The 5,690-nt window shown below is 44.1% G+C and overlaps 1 long non-coding RNA gene across 2 annotated transcripts in view; it reads left to right on the forward strand.

Moving 5' to 3' along the window:
* Positions 1–2,350, forward strand: part of LOC122559828 — a 33,066-nt gene extending 30,716 nt beyond the window's left edge. For both annotated transcript variants that reach the window (XR_006314565.1, XR_006314566.1), the window contains one exon: positions 1,604–2,350. This is a non-coding gene — a long non-coding RNA (uncharacterized LOC122559828). The remainder of the gene's footprint in view (positions 1–1,603) is intronic.
* The last annotated feature ends 3,340 nt before the right edge of the window (positions 2,351–5,690 follow it).

The following is a 5,690-nucleotide window of genomic DNA, read 5'->3' on the forward strand; positions in this document are numbered from 1 at the left end:
CCAACATGCCCCCCCACCTCCACTAACTTCTCCTTCTCACACTCCACCAACATCCTACCTCCTCCCTGGATAAACCCCTGCTCTTCTCCATCATCCCCTACCACTTAAGGTTCTGTCAACAGTCAAATGTGCTCATTAAACCCAACCTCTACTGTAAAATTACAGAGATGGCACTGAAAACCTTGCTGCCTAGCAACTATCCACACTGAGATTCCCAGTTGAGATAGCTGGACCTTCCCAGCTGTTCAGTCACTTTTCAGCACAAGCGTGGATATTGTCCAGGACATGTTGCATTTGACATGGACCGCTTCAGTATGTGAGAAGTTGTGAATGGTGCTGAATATTGTACAATCGTTGGTGGACATCCCCACTTCTGACCTTGTCATGAAAGGAAGGTCATTGACGAAGTAGTCAAAGATGGGTTGGGCCTGGGACACTATTGTGGGAAACTAGGGTTCTCGTGGTAAAATGCATCATAACATCTCTGAACATTTGAATAATTAGCCTGAGGAGCTCCTGCAGGAGCTGCGATGATGGACCTCCAACAGCCACAACCATCTTCCTATGGGTATCGTCCTCCTTAACCCACTCCCGTAAATAGTCACTTGATGACTGAAGCAGACATGATGGACTGAATGGCCTTTTACAGAGCTGTATAAACTCTATGACTCTTAAAAACAACAACATTGTAAACCAGATTTGTGAATGATAGTCCACAGCAGTAAGAGTATAAACCACCAGAAAAAGGGTTGTTTGTCAATTGTACTCATTCGAGACATCCAGCCAATGTGGTTTAGCAGTCAGTTGCATTTCCCTTCAGTCAGTTCCGGGACACTATTGCCCTCATGAAACAGTCTGTTGAAGTTCCTGTGGTTCCATTGGTCATATATATATATATATATGTACATACATACATGTAAAATGTACAGCTGCAATTCCTTCTGTGGTTCAGAGCAACAAAGCGTGATGCACTGCAAAAAAATATCTTTTATGCCTTTGGTAAACTCAACAGTCAGAGAAAACCCTATGTTTCTTTCTGGCAACCTGCAGTGGCTGACACGGCTGGTTTGCACACATGACTGCAACACCAGTGGTCAGCACCAACACTGAATTTTTGCATAGGTGTCATGAGTTACATTTCAGTGCATGTGTGCATTGCCTTCCCTGAACCCAATTTCCTGTTTGGGTTGCAGCTGCAGTAATTGAATTATTAATAATGAAAAAAATGTATGTGTGCACTCAGGGTTTAACCACAATTAGGATACTAATCTTCTATGGATCAGAATGCTTACTGGAACCCTTGCCCGTGTCTTTGTGACCTCTAGAGTTCACTCTTCCAAAGTTCTTTTGGGAAACGTCAGCTCATATAAAACACTGCTGCCTGGGTTCTAAGTTGCACTGAGTTCCCTTCACCCATCACTCCTGTGTTGTCTGACCTCCACTAGTTCTCAATTAATTAACACCTGGATTTTAAGTTTCTCATCCTTATTGTCAAGTCTCTCCAAAAGCTCAGTGCTCCCGATCGCTGTAATCTCCTTTATCCCATTAACCCTTCCTCGGAATCCCCCCAATCCAAAATGTTAACTCTGATTTCTCTCCACAGATGCTGCCAAACCTGCTGACCTTTTCCAGCCATTTCTATTTTTGGCCCCCACCCCTATCCTATCCTTGTCACTCTACATTCCCTTTAACTAGCCTACACATCCCTGGATACTATGTGGCAGTCCACTTAACCTGCACATTTTTAGACTGTGGGAGAAACTGGAGCACCCAGCAGAAACCTACTCAGACACGGGGAGAGCGTAGAAACTCCGCACGGACAGGCGTCTGAGGCTGGAACCAAACCCAGGTCCCCGGCACTGTGAGGCAGCCGTGCTAACCACTGAGCCACTGTGCCACCCTAATCAACACTTAGCTAACATTAAAGCCCTTCAGAACATAAAGTTGAGAAATAAAGGAACCAAGTTCTGAGTTACTGCCACCCCGAGCCGAGAGACTCACACGTGCGACCGAGAGATCGATGCAAGAGTCTGCCATGGGCCAAGAGGATGCCTTACCCGGTCCACGCTGAGGTTAGGAGTGAAGATAAGGAGAAAGGAAACACCGAGAGAAAATAGAAAAGACAAAGCAATGAGGAAGAAACAGACTGAGCTACAGAATCATAGAATCCCTACAGTGTGGAAACAGGCCATTCGGCCCAACAAGTTCACACCTCTGGCTGAAGCGCCCTACTCTGCCACCATCTTTGTGGAAACCAAGCAATTAATGTGTCTTGATGCTGTTAAAGGCACCATATAAATGCACATTCTTTCTCCTCTACAGACCAAATATGAAAATAAATGTGAATAACTGCCTGTGAAACTGCTATTATTATTTATTAGATTATCTCTCTGATCTCACCAAAGAACATCCCTCCAAGCTTTATTTCACACCTGGAACCTATCCTATCTCGCTAAATTGAAAGTTACCTATTAATCATTAATCCCTATTGAACAGGGATTAATTATCAATACAAACATTAGACAAGGGGTTTCCAATGTGGGGCTTGGGACCCCCAAGTCAATTCATGAGCTAATATTTTGGGGTTTTGAGATCCAACGCAGGAAAGGCTATCAGACCAAGTTACAGCAGCTATATCTCCCACTCTAACAAGCCCTCATTCTCGCAGTTCTCCCTGCGGGGTTGTGACAATTCTCAAGCCTTGAAATGGGGTCAAAGTGTGAACAGGTTTGGGAAGCATTGCACTAGACCTTGGGAAGTCTGTGAATTGTCACTTGGTTGCACTGGAAGAGGAAGAACTCCTCTGTTCCCACTGAAGTCAGGGTCAAATTGAAGGCATCCATTTTCATCACCGTAGCCCATGGCTGCATCCTGTTTTTATATCCTTGAATTTAAAAAAAAATTGGAACTTCTAATGAGTTTCAGAATGGCAAGTGCCATTTGTTCCAAACTGGTTGGAGAGACAAAGGAAAATCAGAGCTGAGGATCTTGAAAGGAAAAAAAAAGTCAGGGTTTCCTGGCCTTCTGAAAAGGAAGCAAAGAACAAATATGAAAACTCATGTCACAGAGTCATGGAGTTTTACAGCAGGGAAAGAGTCCCTTCAGCCCATCATGTCTGTGGCTGTCATCAAGCACCTACTTACCCTAATCCCATTTCACAATGTGTAGCACCTTTCATGACTCCTCAGATACTGAAAGCAGCCCATCTCCAAAGGTAGCCAGACTCAAACAATATCCAGGTTTGGGCTGACAAATATCATTTACACCTTAGAAGTGCTAGGCAATGACCATTTCCAAAAATGGAGAATCTCACCATCACCCTTGACATTCAATTGCATTGCCAATGCTCAAAGCCCCACTATCAACATCCTTGAGTTTGCCATAGATTCATAAACTCCACTGTAGCCATAAACATACAATGGCTATAACAGCAGGTCAGTAGGTATGAATACTGCAGCGAGGAACTCATCTCCTGACTGTCCAAAGCCTGTTCACAAGTCAGGAGTGTGATGTAATGCTCCCCACTTGCCCAGATGACTACAGCTCCAGAAACACTCAAGAAGCTGGACACCATCCAGGATAAAAGCGTCCGCTTATTTGGCACCAATTCCACAAACATCCATTCCCTCCATCACTGACACTTAGTAGCAGTAGTGTGTGTACTATCTACAAAATGCACTGCAGAAATTCACCAAAGATCCTCAGACAGCACCTTCCAAACCCATGACCAAGTCCATCTAGAAGTACAAAGGCACCAGATACATGGGGATACCACCACCTATAGGTTCTCCTCCAAGTCAGTCACCATTCTGACTTAGAAATATGTCACCAGTCCTTCACTGTCACTGGATCACAATCCTGGAATTCCCTCCCTAATAGCATTGTGGGTGTACATACACCAACTCAGTCACAGCAATTCAAGAAGGCAGCTCACCATTGTCATCTCAAGGACAGTTAGGAAGCGGCTTGCCCAACCAGCAAAGTGCACATCATGTAAATGATTTTTTTTCAAGAAAAGCCCATCCATGAAGTTTTGCTTCCCCCAAAACAAGGCATCCCAAAGTAAGGGGTCATGGTCAGAACTGGGGTTACAGAAACAGTTGCCATGGAAAAGCCCCCACACCACTCATACTGTGACTGCAGATCCACTCACAATTGGTACTTGGATGTCATGGCAATTCTTTACACCTCCAGATGGAAACCCAGCGGGACAAAGTCTGGAAAGTTCTATCTTAGTACCCGCTTGCATCTTGCCACCTACTTTCACTGATGCCACTTCTGCCAACATCCCCTGGATTATATGGGTCATGGTGCAGATGGCAGACTGAAACCACACTGTAGTTGCCAAATATGCTTGTGCTGGCCCTGGGTCAGCTTTGGGTCCCCTATTTGACCGTCTGCCAATATCCACTGAATCGGACAGGAAAATAGAGTTACGACCACATCCAAATCCTCCATGACTTTATTGATCAGGCTTGATGGGTCAAGCGATCAATTCCTCCTCCTACATCCTCCATTCTTATGGAATAAACCTTTCTCGTATAATCGTACAGACAACATCTGCATCAAACACCACCTGGAAATTGCAAATTGAGTCCAAGAACAGTGTAGATCCAATGAACCAAAGGGAGTCTTCTGTACTGTATGATTCTATGATACTACATAGTGTACAGTGGCACTCTTGCCTCAGTCAGGATTCAGCAATTTTTGAGAAGATTTGTAGCTCAGGTTGATGATAAGTATGTAGGTTAGCTCGCTGAGCTGGAAGGTTTGTTTTCAGACGTTTCGTCACCATACTAGGTAACATCATCAGTGAGAGTCTCCGGTGAAGCGCTGGTGGTATATCCTGCCTCTCTATTGAGAGATCTTGGTTTCTTAAGGTGGATGATGTCATCTCCGGTCCTTTTGTTTCAAGGGAAGGTAAATGGGATCTAAATCAATGTGTTTATTGATGGAGTTCTGGTTAGAATGCCATGCCTCTAAGAACTCTCGTGCGTGTCTTTGTTTCAATGTCCTTGGATGCGTGTGTTGTCCAAGTCAAAGTGGTATCCTTCTCTTTCTGTGTGTGTAGAAACTAGTGAGAGTGGGTCATGTATTTTTATGGCTAATTGGTGGCAAGTTTCCTGCTTGTTTGTCCGATGTAGTGTTTTTTTACAATTCTTGCATGGTATCTTGTAAGTGACATTAGTTTGCTGGTAGTATCTAATGGATCCTTTAGGTTCATTAGTCGCTAGTAATTATAGATCAGTGAGCCTTACTTCAGTTGTTGGTAAAGTGTTGGAAAAGGTTATAAGAGATAGGATTTATAATCATCTCGGAAAGAATAATTTGATTAGGGATAGTCAGCACGGTTTTGTGAAGGGTAGGTCGTGCCTCACAAACCTTATTGAGTTCTTTGAGAAGGTGACCAAACAGGTAGATGAGAGTAAACCGGTTGATGTGGTGTATATGGATTTCAGCAAGGAATTTGATAAGGTTGTCCATTGTACAAAATGTGGAGGAATGGGATTGTAGGAGACATAGCAGTTTGGATCAGTTTGGCTTGCTCAAAGAAGACAGAGGGTGGTGGTTGATGGAAAATGTTCATCCTGGAGTGCAGTTACTAGTGGTGTACCGCAAGGGTCGGTGTTGGATCCCCTGCTGCTTATAAACGACCTGGATGAGGGCGTAGAAGGGTGGGTCATAATTTT

Source organism: Chiloscyllium plagiosum, chromosome 19 (genome assembly GCF_004010195.1).
Source record: "Chiloscyllium plagiosum isolate BGI_BamShark_2017 chromosome 19, ASM401019v2, whole genome shotgun sequence".
In the NCBI taxonomy this organism is placed as follows: domain Eukaryota; kingdom Metazoa; phylum Chordata; class Chondrichthyes; order Orectolobiformes; family Hemiscylliidae; genus Chiloscyllium; species Chiloscyllium plagiosum.